Source organism: Hyperolius riggenbachi, chromosome 10, assembly GCF_040937935.1.
Source record: "Hyperolius riggenbachi isolate aHypRig1 chromosome 10, aHypRig1.pri, whole genome shotgun sequence".
NCBI classification, from domain to species: domain Eukaryota; kingdom Metazoa; phylum Chordata; class Amphibia; order Anura; family Hyperoliidae; genus Hyperolius; species Hyperolius riggenbachi.
In genome coordinates this window covers 57,249,798-57,266,396 of record NC_090655.1, presented here as the reverse complement: position 1 = coordinate 57,266,396, position 16,599 = coordinate 57,249,798, and the positions used below count along the sequence as shown (strand labels likewise).

Here is a 16,599-nt window from a genome sequence, read left to right as displayed (position 1 = left end):
TCCATAGTAGTAAGTGGGAACCTTAAAGGGAACCAGAGATGAAAGCTAACACACAAATTATATATATATTTCAATAGCTTTTATAGAGGAAATCACTTTACCTCTATTTTCGCCGCTGTTGTGTGCCTTATTTATGTTATTTTTATATTTTTCCCCCGGGAGATATCCAAGATGGCCGCCGGCTCATGCCCTTCTTGTTCCGGGGCATGAGCAGCTCAAGTTGTTACTTTGTACGCTTGCAGCGCTTCCGCGCTGCTCAGCGTACAAGCCTAGCTTGGGGGACGCATGCGCAGTAGAGTGAGCCCTAATGCGCACGCCCCGTTCACGCTGAGGAGCGCCGGTGACGTCATCCTCCCGCAGCACAGAAGCCCGACCTGGATTTCTCCCGACCAGGGCGTGGATCGAGCGGCAGAAGCGGAAGAAGTGCGGAGGAGGTAATTATACTCAGCTGACCTCCTCTCCAGCCTGAACCAACCACATTATGACTGGCAAATATACATATATATACACTAGTGCACATATACCCCTGCCTACATGTATACTCCCTGACTACATTTACTGGGCACATATACCCCAGCCTACATATATACTGGGCACATATACCCCTGCCTACATATATACTGGGCACATATACCCCTGCCTACATATGCTGTGCACATATACCCCTGCCTACATATGCTGTGCACATATACCCCCTGACAACATATACTTGGGCACATATACCACTGACTACATTTACTGGGCACATATACCCCTGGCTAAGTTTACTGGGCACATATACCCCTGGCTAAGTTTACTGGGCACATATACCCCTGCCTAAGGTTACTGGGCACATATACCCATGGCTAAGTTTACTGGGCACATATACCCCTGGCTATATATACTGGGCACATATACCCCTGCCTAAGTTTACTGGGCACATATACCCCTGGCTAAGGTTACTGGGCACATATACCCCTGGCTATATATACTGGGCACATATACCCCTGGCTAAGTTTACTGGGCACATATACCCCTGGCTAAGTTTACTGGGCACATATACCCCTGGCTAAGTGTACTGGGCACATATACCTCTGGCTAAGTTTACTGGGCACATATACCCCTGGCTAAGGTTACTGGGCACATATACCCGTGGCTAAGTTTACTGGGCACATATACCCCTGGCTAAGTTTACTGGGCACATATACCCCTGGCTAAGTGTACTGGGCACATATACCTCTGGCTAAGTTTACTGGGCACATATACCTCTGGCTAAGTTTACTGGGCACATATACCCCTGGCTAAGTGTACTGGGCACATATACCTCTGGCTAAGTTTACTGGGCACATATACCCCTGGCTAAGTGTACTGGGCACATATACCTCTGGCTAAGTTTACTGGGCACATATACCCCTGGCTAAGGTTACTGGGCACATATACCCCTGGCTAAGGTTACTGGGCACATATACCCCTGGCTAAGTTTACTGGGCACATATACCTCTGGCTAAGTTTACTGGGCACATATACCCCTGGCTAAGGTTACTGGGCACATATACCCCTGGCTAAGTTTACTGGGCACATATACCCCTGGCTAAGTTTACTGGGCACATATACCCCTGGCTAAGTGTACTGGGCACATATACCTCTGGCTAAGTTTACTGGGCACATATACCTCTGGCTAAGTTTACTGGGCACATATACCCCTGGCTAAGTGTACTGGGCACATATACCTCTGGCTAAGTTTACTGGGCACATATACCCCTGGCTAAGTGTACTGGGCACATATACCTCTGGCTAAGTTTACTGGGCACATATACCCCTGGCTAAGGTTACTGGGCACATATACCCCTGGCTAAGGTTACTGGGCACATATACCCCTGGCTAAGTTTACTGGGCACATATACCCCTGGCTAAGTGTACTGGGCACATATACCCCTGGCTAAGTGTACTGGGCACATATACCCCTGGCTATATATACTGGGCACATATACCCCTGGCTAAGTTTACTGGGCACATATACCCCTGGCTAAGTGTACTGGGCACATATACCTCTGGCTAAGTTTACTGGGCACATATACCCCTGGCTATATATACTGGGCACATATACCCCTGGCTATATATACTGGGCACATATACCCCTGGCTAAGTTTACTGGGCACATATACCTCTGGCTAAGTTTACTGGGCACATATACCCCTGGCTATATATACTGGGCACATATACCCCTGGCTATATATACTGGGCACATATACCCCTGGCTAAGTTTACTGGGCACATATACCCCTGGCTAAGTTTACTGGGCACATATACCCCTGGCTAAGTTTACTTGGCACATATACCCCTGGCTAAGTGTACTGGGCACATATACCCCTGGCTATATATACTGGGCACATATACCCCTGGCTATATATACTGGGCACATATACCCCTGGCTAAGTTTACTGGGCACATATACCCCTGGCTAAGTTTACTGGGCACATATACCCCTGGCTAAGTTTACTGGGCACATATACCCCTGGCTAAGTTTACTTGGCACATATACCCCTGGCTAAGTGTACTGGGCACATATACCCCTGGCTATATATACTGGGCACATATACCCCTGGCTAAGTGTACTGGGCACATATACCTCTGGCTAAGTTTACTGGGCACATATACCCCTGGCTAAGGTTACTGGGCACATATACCCCTGGCTAAGTTTACTGGGCACATATACTCCTGGCTAAGTTTACTGGGCACATATACCCCTGGCTAAGTTTACTGGGCACATATACCCCTGGCTAAGTTTACTGGGCACATATACCCCTGGCTAAGTTTACTGGGCACATATACCCCTGGCTAAGTTTACTGGGCACATATACCTCTGGCTAAGTTTACTGGGCACATATACCCCTGGCTAAGTTTACTGGGCACATATACCCCTGGCTATATATACTGGGCACATATACCCCTGGCTATATATACTGGGCACATATACCCCTGGCTAAGTTTACTGGGCACATATACCCCTGGCTAAGTTTACTGGGCACATATACCCCTGGCTAAGTTTACTGGGCACATATACCCCTGGCTAAGTGTACTGGGCACATATACCTCTGGCTAAGTTTACTGGGCACATATACCTCTGGCTAAGTTTACTGGGCACATATACCCCTGGCTAAGTGTACTGGGCACATATACCCCTGGCTATATATACTGGGCACATATACCCCTGGCTAAGTGTACTGGGCACATATACCTCTGGCTAAGTTTACTGGGCACATATACCCCTGGCTAAGGTTACTGGGCACATATACCCCTGGCTAAGTTTACTGGGCACATATACCCCTGGCTATATATACTGGGCACATATACCCCTGGCTATATATACTGGGCACATATACCTCTGGCTAAGTTTACTGGGCACATATACCCCTGGCTAAGTTTACTGGGCACATAGACCCCTGGCTAAGTTTACTGGGCACATATACCCCTGGCTATATATACTGGGGCACATATACCCCTGGCTATATATACTGGGGAACATATACCCCTGCCTACATTTACTGGGCACATATATCCCCTGATTACATTTACTGGGCACAAAACACCCCTGCCTACATATATACTGTGCACATATACCCCTGCCTACATATATACTGTGCACATATACCCCTGCCTACATATATACTGTGCACATATACCCCTGCCTACATATACTGTGCACATATACCCCTGCCTACATATACTGTGCACATATACCCCCTGACTACATATGCTTGGGCACATATACCCCCTGACTACATTTACTGGGCACATATACTCCTGGCTATATATACTGGAGCACATATACCCCCTGTCTAAATTTATTGTGCATATATATCCCTGGCTATATATACTGGGGAACATATACTCCTGCCTACATATATACTGTGCACATATACCCCTGCCTACATATGCTGTGCACATATACCCCTGGCTAAGTTTACTGGGCACATATACCCCTGGCTAAGTTTACTGGGCACATATACCCCTGGCTAAATTTCCTGGACACATATACCCCTGGCTATATATACTGGGGCACATATACCCCTGCCTACATATATACTGGGCAAATATACTCCCTGACTACATATACTAAAGGTATGATCTTCCCACCCAGCCATTGCAGACTTGACCATAAATATAATCATGTTACATAAAATTTAATTTTTTATGTTGTAAATTGTTAATCTATCCATTTCTATTTAGATAACTTTGTACAGCAAAGATGGCAGCGTCTAGTGATTCAACTAGTACCTTGGGGAACCAAGAGGAGAACTTATCGATGGATGAAATGGTAAAAATGATTTCATTGAATTCAGCCATAGTGTTTTCTTAATCCATCCTTATTTCACAGGAGTCAGGAATCAATGCAGCAAGAACAGTATAGCTATCCAAGAATAGGTGCGTCCAGTATAGATAACCAGGTAGGGCACGTTTCCACTTGTGCTACATGTGTCAGCGAAACAAGTGCCGGCACTGAGCGGATGTGTGGAATTGCAGGCGAATCCCATCAGCTGTGCCATGCACGGCTATGGGATTTCCTGCCTCCCAAGTGAATTCTGCAGGGGATTCCGGCTGAATCGCTACCACCAGCGATTAGTCCAGAAGCACAATAATCCCCTATGGAAGAGTTTCCCTGTGCGATTTGCCTGCGGGGATACTCTATGGATTTGAGGCAGATTCCGCTATAGTTGAAACGGTCCATAATAGGTTCAAGCAGTATAGTTCTTGACGAATATGTCCAGCCAGTACAGATAGTCAGGAATCAATGCAGCCAGAACAGTATAGCTAGCCAGGAATAGGTGCAGCCAGTATAGATAGCCAGTAATAGATGCAGACAGTACATAGTGAGAATAGGTGCAGATAGCCATAATAGTTGTAAACAGATATCCAGGAATAGGTGTAGCCAGTATAGATAGCCATGAATAGGCAAACATGGCAACTGTGTATTATAATAGTAGTAGAATCTATCACCTGTACAGCCAGCATGAAGAAAGGTGCACATAGAATGAAGAAAAAAAAAATTGATACAGAAGACACAAGACAGATTTTTCTAACCTTTTCTGCTGTATAGGTGATTAATCGGACTACAATTGTACTATGTTGCCACAATAAGAAAAATAATATCAGGTATTATTAAATAACACATTTTTAGAGTAAATGTATATGATTAATTATGAAAAAAATAAATATATATATATATATATATATATATATAAAGCTGCAATGTTCATTTATAGATCGATCGGTTGCACGCTGAGATGAGGAGGAGAAGCGGGCAAGACACTCCAACTGAAAGCTTTCCAGAAAATCCAAGACGGGACCCCAATAACCCTAATCAGGCAGACGACTATGATCAACATCGCATTGGAAATTTGGACTGGTGCAGTTGTCGTTGCTGTGTCCCTATGCCGACAGGCATGGAGTCCATCTGCTGTGCAGAAATACACAATGTGCAAATGCTGATGGACGATTTGCCCTGTATTTTACAGCACCCTATGGTGCCACAGCTATGTTCTAGTGAGGAATGGGCTAGAATATTCCTTTTTCTATCTACAGGGTCACGTGGAATTAATCCCTCAGACAGGGATCGCAACAGGTAATTAACCAATATAATGTAAAGTAAAATCATGATACCAATGATACGTGACATTAATATAGTGGAAACTAGAACTTGAAAAACATGATATATTAAATTTCTTTGCTAAAGTAAAGTCTGGGCAGAGATTGCAGCTTTCAAAAAGCATTAATATTTCATGTATGACTTTCGTTGTAGATAAACTTGAAATTACAGTACTTTATTTCACTGACTATTAGACGCTCATGACCGTAAGATATACATATATTTAGAGGACAAAACCCATGGAAAAAAAAAAAAACTAAACATGCTCCTTCCATGGTGAAAGGGCATATTGTGGATTATGCACCCATCGTATCTCATACCCTTTGGTACGTTTTTTTTTTTTTTAGTTAGTCTTCCTCTGTCCTCCTGTGTCCCACATGTGTCTGTTCTTGTCTCCTGCTGTATGTCCTCCCGTGTACTGTTTTCCCCGTGTCCTCTTCTATACGGGCACAGCACAGTGAATCCCCAATACTTTGGAGATTTGAACTGACAGTCTTGTACAAGTTAATAATTCTCTGCATTTCGACTATTGTTATAAAATTATTTTATTTTTTTTTTAATTTATTTAGTAGGAGAAAAAGAAAATCTTAATAATATGTATATATCACTCTAAAAATTATTTATTAACACCTACAGTACAAGTTTGAAGTTGATATTTGTGTATACACAGACTCACTAATGTATTTATTTTCATTATTTTTAGGAAGTACAGAAAAGCCATCTACCGTGCATTCACGAGGTGGGTCCATGGTTGCCTGGGCAAGGGTCATCGAAGACCTATTCCTTCATGTGTTGTGAATAAGGTACGGGAGGCATTTCCCGATCCAACTGGACATTACATGGGATTTAGACCATTTGGAGATATTGCAGCCGAGTATCTAGCCATGGAAGACTGATCAAACGATTAAAGGGAATCAAATAACAATTTTGGAAGAAATACCAATAGGTATTATACAGATTTCATCCTGTTAATTAAATCACCTGGGCTAGGTGGGGGGGTGGGGTTGTGTTAATCTTACCAATCATGTGTCTTCTTTGATCGTCCCTCGATGACTCCCACAAAACGTACCAAGCTGCGTCCAAATGATTATATACACTTCATCCTTCCGTGTTGATGGAAGAAGTGTTTGTAGTCACGTGATGCGCTTGTAACGCATCGTGGGAGGCACAGAGGGACGATCTAAAAAGAGGCCTGATGGGTAACATTAACACCCCCTCGCCCATCTGCACAGGTGATTTATTTAGCAGGATGAAATACGAATTCTTTATTTGAGCATGCCAGATAGCATTAAAGGACAACAAAAGTAAGAGAGATATGAAAGCTGCCATATTGATTTCCATGTAAGCAATACCAGTTGCCTGGCCATTCTGCTGATCCTCTGCCTCTAATACTATTAGCCATAGCCGTTGAACAAGCATGCAGCAGATCAGGTCGGCAGATCTGACAAGACTAGCTGCATGCTTGTTTCTGGTGTTATTCAGATACTGTTGTAGACTAATAGATCAGCAGGGTTGCCAGGCAACTGGTATTGATTAAAAGGCGATAAATATGGCAGCCTCCGTATACCTCTTACTTCAGTTAACATGTGAAGTTTTCTAATACCGGTCCAGGCCATCACGATTGTCTGCCTGTCACCTTCTCATTCCTATGACGCCCTCTAGTAGAAAAGAGCTACTTCAGGGCTTTATAGGAGTGAGACGGTGACATGCATGCAGATGAATCCTGATGGCGGGGACCGGTGATTGAAAACTTCCCATGAACAGGAGTTTGGTTATGCAGGAGGGAGGGGACACAGCCGGAGAATACTGTACCGCTATGCACTGCCCGATGAATGGGTTTGGAGACTCGTGGGTGAACCGGCTGGGCAAACTAGCATGCCTGCTGGTGTTTAGCTGAAGTCTGTTCAACTGTGCTGGGTGGAAGGGGGGCCCTCACCTCACTGAAATTATGCCTGCTAATTTCTTCCAGCATATACAGGATTGGTACTCCACATTGTGGATTGGTCACTTGGGTGGGGGACAGATCACTTTTGTCCTTCTCATAAGGCGGGGGCATTGACAGCTTGACTCGTTTATAATCCAAGACCCCCACTGTTGGCCTTTTTTTTTTTTTTTGGAGCGAAAAACTCAGCTTGAACTCGGGTATATATGGTATGCTATTTATGTATCTCTCCAACAGCTGGTGAGTAAATACATACAGGGCACAGTTCTCTTTTGAATCATCCGTCTATGTTACAATTTTAATTATTGTTTTCGAATAATCCTTTGAATGTACTATTTGTACGTTTTTTGTTTTTCTGTTATAACGTTACGTTGTTACATTTTTAATTCTAATTATTAAATCATTTCAAAAACGAATTATGCTTCATTCAATTTATCTCTGTATATGTTAGATTGCATTATGTGCCATTTTAGTTGGAAAGTAACACAATCTGAACACTGAGACACATCTAGTTTTGTTCCCCCCCCCCCCCCCCAAAAAAAAAAAATTGTGGGTCCATGGTGCAGGGGCGTCTTAGATTATCTTCCCTAAATCCCTTCCAATAAATATCCTTTATTTCTTCTCTGTTCCTTCGCTGTCCCATTGTGTCTGTTATTTTCACCTTTAGCTCTCCTGTCCCTTTGTCCCCCTTTCCCCTCCCCATGTCTCTCTTGTTTCGTTGTGGACTGTGTCCCCAAATCTATGTCCTTTATGTACACATTGTGGCTTTAGTCCATTTGCCCCTTCTGTCTGGTATGGCCTTTTCCCCTTGCTCCTTCTCTCTCTGTGTGACTTTTGTCTCAATGCCCTTTCTTAACCCATTGAGTTTGCCTCTAAATTCAATGCAATTTAGGTTACTAGTGTAGATTCAGTGTATCCCTAATTTTCCCAATGGCCGTTGTCCTTATGTCCCTGCCAGCTTTTCCACCACTGTTAGATAACATACTTACTAAACGGTTAGTTTTTACTACAGTAATAGAGTCCCGCTACAATTTGTGAATAGGTCCTTGTTCACACATGCACAAGCTTACCACGACTACACTCAGGCTACGGAAACTGTTCAAACAATCGTGTGGTGCGCTGTGAGGACTCCATTCAATTGCCTCCTTTTCTAATTTCAGTCTATAGTCTTTGAGATCTGTGGTCTTAGAGGCAGAACCATGGCTCCACCTTTGGTCCAATCATTGCACTTGCGGCTATATAGTGAGTGCAGTGATTTGATCAAGGACTAGTCCATAGTATTTGGTCCAGTCAGAACAGCAGTAGGCGATTGGATGGTGTCCTCGCAGTGCCCTATGCTTCATTGACCAGGCGTCTAGAAACTGCGTAGAGTCTTGTGAAGCTGGAACGTGCATGATCATGGACCTTATCCCTACTCGTCCTGGTACTTGGCTGCTATTACATCCTTCACCCAACTGGAAATTATCTCGCCTACTAGTGGACACAGGCTAAAGAGGACCAAATAAACATAGGGACAGAGGGCAATGGGAAGAAATGGTACATGAGGCAGAGGGGACACAAGAAGGGACATGACACAGTTCTATCACCTGGACAAATTCAGACCATAAGATGTAATTGATTTCACACATTTTTGAGTGCACAAAGTTTGGCAAGATAAAAAACAGGTGTATTTCAATCGTACATCTATATTCATAACAGTATATAAAACATTAGTATATAAAACATTAGCGAGCAGCGGCGAAAGAGGGTCCCCCCAGCCGCCCGAGCCCTGCGCAGCCTGACCAATCAGTTCCGGCCAGTGCTAAGAGCTGGATCGGAGGCGGCTGACGTCAGGACGTCGGCTGACGTCACTACGAGAAAAGCAAAGCAAGGAGGGCCGCTCATCGCGGCCCTTCTTGTTATTTCGGATCGCCGGAGGCGATCAGAAATATGCAACAGGAGCGCCCTCTAGTGTGCTTTCATGCAGCCAACTTTCAGCTGGCTGCATGAAATAGATTTTTTTTTTATAAAAAAAAAAATCCTCCCGCAGCCGCCCTGGCGATCTCAATAGAACGCAGGGGAGGTTAATAGCTGTTGTGCAACGATGCAGAGCTGGAGCCTCCACCTCCTACACAGCTGGCATTTTAAACTTTATAGCTACAATGTGGGCTCAGATACCAGTCAACATACTGAAGTCACTTTTACCTGGATACATATGTTGGAGATACCTATATATTGATTCCTACTTCTAGTGGATGCAAAATAACATGGCCTGTATTTGACGTGCAGTAAACCTTGATTGCACTCCCATGTCCAGAATCATTATGCACATTGTCACTTGGAAGAGTAAATGAGTGTGATTACAAATTATGCTGTAAATAAATGGTTTAAAAAAGGAGTGCTGCATAGAACATTTTAAACGCAATGTCCAACAAGCAAGATGGATTGTGAATTTCACATCATGATAGCAGATCAGCTCGCAAGGACATCTAAGAAGGAGTTGAACGAGTAATGGTGAGGTTACATGGAAGTATGGTTGAAACGGTATGAAATTCCACGTTATTAAAACTTTAAAAATAAACAAGGTATAACGGGATTAGGTATTGTATAATTATTTGTAACGCCCCCCCCCCCCCCCCCCCCAGTAGTAGGTGGCTGCAGCATTGGTGGTCAGGGATTGGTGTAGCCAGTAGTAGTTGACCGCCGCATAGGTATCCAGGGATAGGAGTAAACAGTAGTAGTTGCCTGCAGCATAGTTAGCCAGGGATAAGTGTACCATTCATTAGGTGGTCGCAGCACAGAGAGCCAGGGGGAGGGAGAGGGTACAAATACTCACACGCCGGCAGCCGTGTCCTCACGCGTGTACTGGTTTAATTCCACTTCCTGTTCTTGCTGGTATCATCTCCTTATAATAGGGCCAATGGGACCCTGTTTATGTGAAATGCGATGCAAGAACCGGAGGAAGAATAAAGCCCCGTACAGCGTTGAGGACAGACCTGACTGCCGGCAAATGAGTATTTATCCCAACCGCTGTTCACATTCAGCAGCTACTTCGCACCACCCCCAGGTCGATCCACAAAAATTGGTGAAACGAAATTGTGCATGTTATGATGACCATGCAATAATAAACAGCGGTATATTTTGATATATGCCGGCAACCATACATGGAAACAAACATTTTTTTATAATCAACCATAAGATTTAACTGTACTTTCAATCCTGGATGATATTTAGAGTAGAAAATTTAACCAAATTTAGAAAATAAAAAAAAAACCCAGGACAAATAATTCAAAACAGAACTTTAATGTCGAATCATAATGCAAAAAATTTTATAACTCTCCATTTTTGCTATATCAATTATAAATATATTCAAGTACAATAAAGGTTGGGTTGACGCTATACAAAACATTGTTCAATTCAGTCAGGTGCCTAGAGCCTGAGGATAAAGTCCATGGGCCTGGTTTATGCCCAACAAATGTTGACCTAAAAACTTGATGTCCATCAATTGTGGGTCCAAAGTTGTTGTTTGCCTAGTGCACCAGTTAACTGAAATCATTCTATGGGTGAGGATGGTGCAGAGCTGGCACAGGGGGACTAAAGGTGTATACATACGTCTGATTTTTCTAAACAATTGGTCATTCGGACTGGTTGTTTTGACGTCCAATCGAGCGTGTGTACAAACGGTCGTTCGGCTGATAAGACTGTTTTTCACGAATCCGCATGGTGGATCTGTCCAAACCAGCCTTATCAGCCTAATGATCCTTTGTACACATGACTGATTTAACGTCCAAACGACCGTGCGATTTGAAAAATCGTATGTGTGTGTATATACTTTAGGGAAGCACAATGAGACAGAAGGAAGAAAAGAAGAGGGAATAATTAAAAAAAAACAGTGGGGTTGTTACTTTGTTAATGAGGTGTGTCTATTCCAGGGGAATGGAGCTTAGTTCAGGTGCAGGGCTTATTCGAGGTGATGTCATCCCCTACACTGATGGCACTCCAAGCAGAGGCCTGTAATTTCTATGCCTAAAAATGCAACTAAATTCAAAAATCACGTTGGTTTTTTTTTCTATGTAAACAAAGAAAGAATTACAAAACTAAATAAAATAATTACAGTGCTATCAATTAACTTTTTAGTTACTATAAGGGCTGGAACCCACAAGAGCGTTTTTTTGAGCATTTTGGCAGCGCTGCGATACGCTAGCGTTTTGCCAAAATGCTCAGCTGATGTTCATGGATGGGGCAACTTCCACAGGAGCGTTTGCGTTTCCCAGAAACGCAAACGCAGGACCTGCAGCATTTTTGGAGCGTTAGCGCTTCAATGTAAAGTATTGAAACGCTAGCAGAAACGCTCAGCAAAACCTAAACTGAGCGGTTTTGCTAGCGTTTTGCGGTTCATCACACTAACAAAATGAAAAATAATTCACAGGACCAATCGGGGTAAAAACGCAAAACGCTACGCACCCGCTGGGCCAAAAAATACAATGTTGCTAAACACAACCAAAAACGCGCATGAATCCGCTTGCAAACCGCTCAGACAAATCGCTAGCGGTTGCGTTTTGCGTTTGCTGATTTCAGTGGGTTCCAGGCCTCAAAGTAGATTGTCATGTTTTGTAGAAGGGATAACCTCACATAACTGATAGCTGTGAAACGTTCTTTGAAAGTCTATTCAGTGGATATTTTAGGATGAGGATCCAAATCGAGATTTCTTTTTGCTCAATAAGGTAGCCTTATCCGGTCTCGGGAGTTTGGAAATGTTGGAAGGATAATCTGTAGACTTGGAGACCCAAGATGAAGTGATTGTACCTTCACAAAGTTGTAGTGTTTCAATTAAGATGTCATGAAGATAGTCAAATTTGAGATCTTCGTACACTGGTCTTGCAATCCAGTCATTTCTTCCTTTAGGTGCTACAAACTTGACTCGTTTAGATCCAAGTTCTCCACTGACACAGGTTTTTTTTTAACAACGGCTTGCTTTCTGTTAACATTGAAGTTGTTGGACAGGACAGCAAGTATGGTTCTTGCATACATTCCGTCAATTCCAAAATGGATCCGTTTGGTTCTGTATTTCAAAACCTTGCTGTGAAACACCTCTATTGGTCCTGTATGACAGGACCAAGTAAGGTGTTTCAGATCTGCAATAATGTTCTTGTCATTGACAATACTGTACAGTTTTTCATACACAGAGGTTCCAGCATGCAGCCAATGAGTTTCTTCAATATCATCATCTGTAAGTGGAGAATGAGCACATCTTTGTATTATTCCATCCTCTTCCCATTCATGTACGTTGTTCACGTGATGCATGACTCCCAACCAGTTTTTTCGCAACTTGTCCTCATCGTTCCAGCAATTTGAAACACACCACCAGAAATGGTTCTGGATTTTAGTCACCCAGTCCTTCAAAGGTTCCATGCTTTTGCTATTGCTTGCCAGACGTAGCTTTTTTGTTATGCTTTTGGCAAAATGCCAGACATCAAACTGATGGTTGATATTTGGAAAGTCCTCCCGCATGCTTTTTCTTATGCTGGTATGACGATCAGTGGCAAAGTGCACAATCTTTCGTTTGTTTTCAACAGCCCGTGTCATGCACTTGTGAAAACCAAACTTCTCCATAGCGGCAGATGAACTGCATTTTGTTACTTGTACTACTTCAAAGTCAATGATTTTGTTTGTCATAAGGTCCATGAAGGTGTACACACAATATTTGGCATTATGTCCTGGACTGTCGCATTGTCCGTCTCCTCCAATTACTATTGGTCGTCTAGTAATTTCCTGTAGAATAGCCTTTTTTTCCTTCTCCCATGCGTTGTGTATTGCCGGGAAAATATATGTTCTTTGGTAAAGATTGAAAGAGAAGTCAGTGATCTGTTTTATGCCTAAAACATCAAAGAAATGGCTAACTTTTTGAAAATTGGACCCAGAACAAACTATTGCGGCTGCCAATAATATATTTCCTGCAAAACGTCTTTTAATTTTTGGCTGTGAATCGAAAATTTTGAAACGATGGCCATCCTCACATACACCGTTCACCACAATAGCAGAGCCATGAAATTGTTTGGTGATTTGAATTACCTTTTTCTGACAAAAGTTGGATTTCTGACACTTCACTTTCAACAGCAATTCGTCTAGGCATGACTCAAAGACTATAAATTTTTGCATTTTGCTATATCTTGATAAAGGATCTTGTTCATGATCTGAGCATTCTTGTGCCATTACACCAGCCGTTTCCTCCACTGTTTCATTGACTGAACACTGTTCTGAGTCTGTAACAGTGATGTCTCCAGGATCAAATTCCTCCTCACTTGATGACGGTTTTGAAAATGTGCTTGTGCTTGTATCAAAAGAAACGTATTCAGCAAGTTTTCTTTTTTTTATAGATCTTTTGTCAGTACAAGAAACCTCTTTCACTGTTTGTATTTGAATATCCATCTCATTTTCGGTAGCTGTTGGTATGGAACATTGAGCAGGGAATGTAATAATAGGACTTTCTGGAATCATGGCATTACCCAAACATTGTGCTCCTTGTGTCACGCTTGAAATGTTTTTTAAAGGTGTAGAAAAGTGTAGGGGAACAGGTTGCTCAACCAAACTGGTTTGTGTTGAAGCATGGTGTACTGAGTGATTGAACGATTCCATAGCAGTCTGTGTCCCAGCATCAGTAAAAGTCTTTTTGGTTTTTTCTGACATAGAACGTTTAGGGCTCGTTTCCACTAGTGCGGCGTGCGTCTCGTAGACGCACGCCGGCACTGAGCGGGTGGGCGGGATCGCAGGCGATTCCCATCAGCCGTGCCATGCACGGCTATGGGAATCGCAGCCTCCGCCGCGAATTCTGTGGGGGTTTCCGGCCGAATCGCTACTGCAAGCGATTCGGCCGGCGGCGCCGTTGTCCCCTATGGCAGAGTTTCCCCGCGCGATTTGCCTGCGGGGAAACTCTGCGGATTCGCGGCCGTTTCCGCGAGAGTGGAAACGGGCCCTTACACTTTTTACAGGATTGTGAACTTTCACCAGTTTCCATGGCAACAGCTTTCGGTCTTTTTTTTCCACATGATAGTACCCATGCCTCATCTACAATAATGTTGTCAGGATTATTGAGGAAAATAGTTGGGTTTGCGTCCTTCTTTAAAAATTTTTTGGTACCTTTACAATTATAACTTTCAGTGGAAAAATGTGCTGAACAAATTCTAAAAAGATCATTGGACTTTCCTTCGATAATTTTATCCACAATGCTATCCAAATCAGTAAAAGATTAACCTGTAGCTTGCAACCATCGACGGATGACTATGGGATAGTTAGGAAAGCCATGTAACATAATTCCTTTTTGAGACGCAGTTTGTCCTGTCTGATTAGGACATCCCTTTATAATACATCGTGGCATCTTAGATAGATGAATGATACTAGAAAAAAAAAATGAATAGTAAATTAACACAGGTAGTCCACAACTTAGTAATGCACAACTGAAGAAAGTTTGAACATTGCAAATGGCCCAATCAGGTATTGATGACATCATTTCTAAGTGGGGTGACATTTCAAGAAAAGAATTCAAACTTGCACGAGTGCCTGCAAGTGACCACACTGCTGCAGCAAAATTGAACTAACCTCCAAACCAAGTACAACGCTGTCCATCCTCTCTCCACCACCTTCTTGCTCTTCTGCATGACATGACATACTTCTGCATCACATGCATCACATGACATACAGAAAGCAGTTCGGCGAAATAGAGGGAGCAGGATGCGGAGTGGCTAGATGGGCATTGCTGGACTGGGTCTGAAAGTTGAGTCAGCATTTATGCATGCAGGATTGTAGGAGAGAGAGAAATTGAGGGGTGTGGGGGAGTAGGAATTGGTATGGCTGGACATACAGAGACACAGTGGTGATAGAGAGTCACAGGGGTGTCAAACAAAGACAAGGGTGACAAACAGTCACAGATGGGGAGGCAAACTGAGGCACAGGGGGACAAAACGAGGCATAGATGGGGAGACAAACATAGAAAGTTGTTGGGGGACAAAATGGCACAGATGTGGGGAAAAACTGAGAGACGGGGACAAATAGGTGTAGGAGTGACAAACAGGCACAGCTTGATGGGGATTGCAGAAATAAGAGTAGCGGGAAAAAAAAAAAGTCAAAGAGGATGTTGGACGAACGGAGAATAAGGCCCGGTTCACATTAGCGGTTGTGTGCCAAACGGACCGGATAACCTGACCGGATCCGGACCGGATCCGGATCGGAACCGTACGGTTCTGATCCGGATCCGATCCGGATCCGGTCAGGTTGCATCAGGTGGTCATCAGGATGCAATCCGGATCCGTTTGGCAAAAGTACCTAAAAAAACAAAAAAAAAGTTGGGGTCTGGGAGGTCAGCAGAAGGGGGACCTGTGGAATCAGGCCCTCTGCTGCTTAGCACTCACCTCCACCTGCGACATGCTGCCAACATCTCCGGATCCGGATCCAGCTGTGCTGCTCCACTCCAAAATGCTTCCCCATGTGTCCCCATCCAATATCGCCGCAATAATCCGCATAGGAAGTGGGGTAGAACATCCGGATTTCTCAGCCAGTGTGTTGTGCGGCCTCCGGTTCCCATTGGTGTGTATTGGCCGGATGGTGCAGTCCGGCTCCGCCCCGGATACGGCTGCCGGAGGAGCCGGAGGAAAAAATAGCGCATGTTGGAACGGAGGCCGGAGTCCGGATCCGGTCCGGCTCCGGTCCGGCTCCGGTTCTGCAGAACGGACCCATGTGAACGGACGCATAGGCTTTAATTGCTATGCCGTGCGTCCGTTCCGTCCGTTCTGCAGGCGGTGCGGCTCCGGCACGGCGATTCCGGAGGGCCACCGCAAGTGTGAACCGGGCCTTATAGAGTGTGGAAATAGAGGTACGACAGGAAAAAAAAGACACAGAGGGTGGTGGTCATCTTGTGAAACGAGTTTCAGAGAGATATTTTAATGAAACGTTTAAAAAATGCTACATGCAGTATACTTTGATAAAATAACTACGCTGCTGTGGGAACACCGTCATAGGGTCACATTAGACAAGCGCTTTTCAAATCACTGACAATTTG

The 16,599-nt window shown here is 43.8% G+C and overlaps 1 protein-coding gene and 1 long non-coding RNA gene across 2 annotated transcripts in view; both read left to right on the top strand.

Moving 5' to 3' along the window:
• Nucleotides 1-16,599, top strand: part of LOC137534197 (VPS10 domain-containing receptor SorCS3-like) — an 872,207-nt gene that overhangs the window by 384,330 nt on the left and 471,278 nt on the right. The window lies entirely within an intron of this gene.
• Nucleotides 363-5,324, top strand: LOC137534200 (uncharacterized). Its single transcript, XR_011024329.1, has 3 exons — nt 363-434; nt 4,210-4,297; nt 5,244-5,324. It is a non-coding gene; the product is annotated as an uncharacterized lncRNA (long non-coding RNA).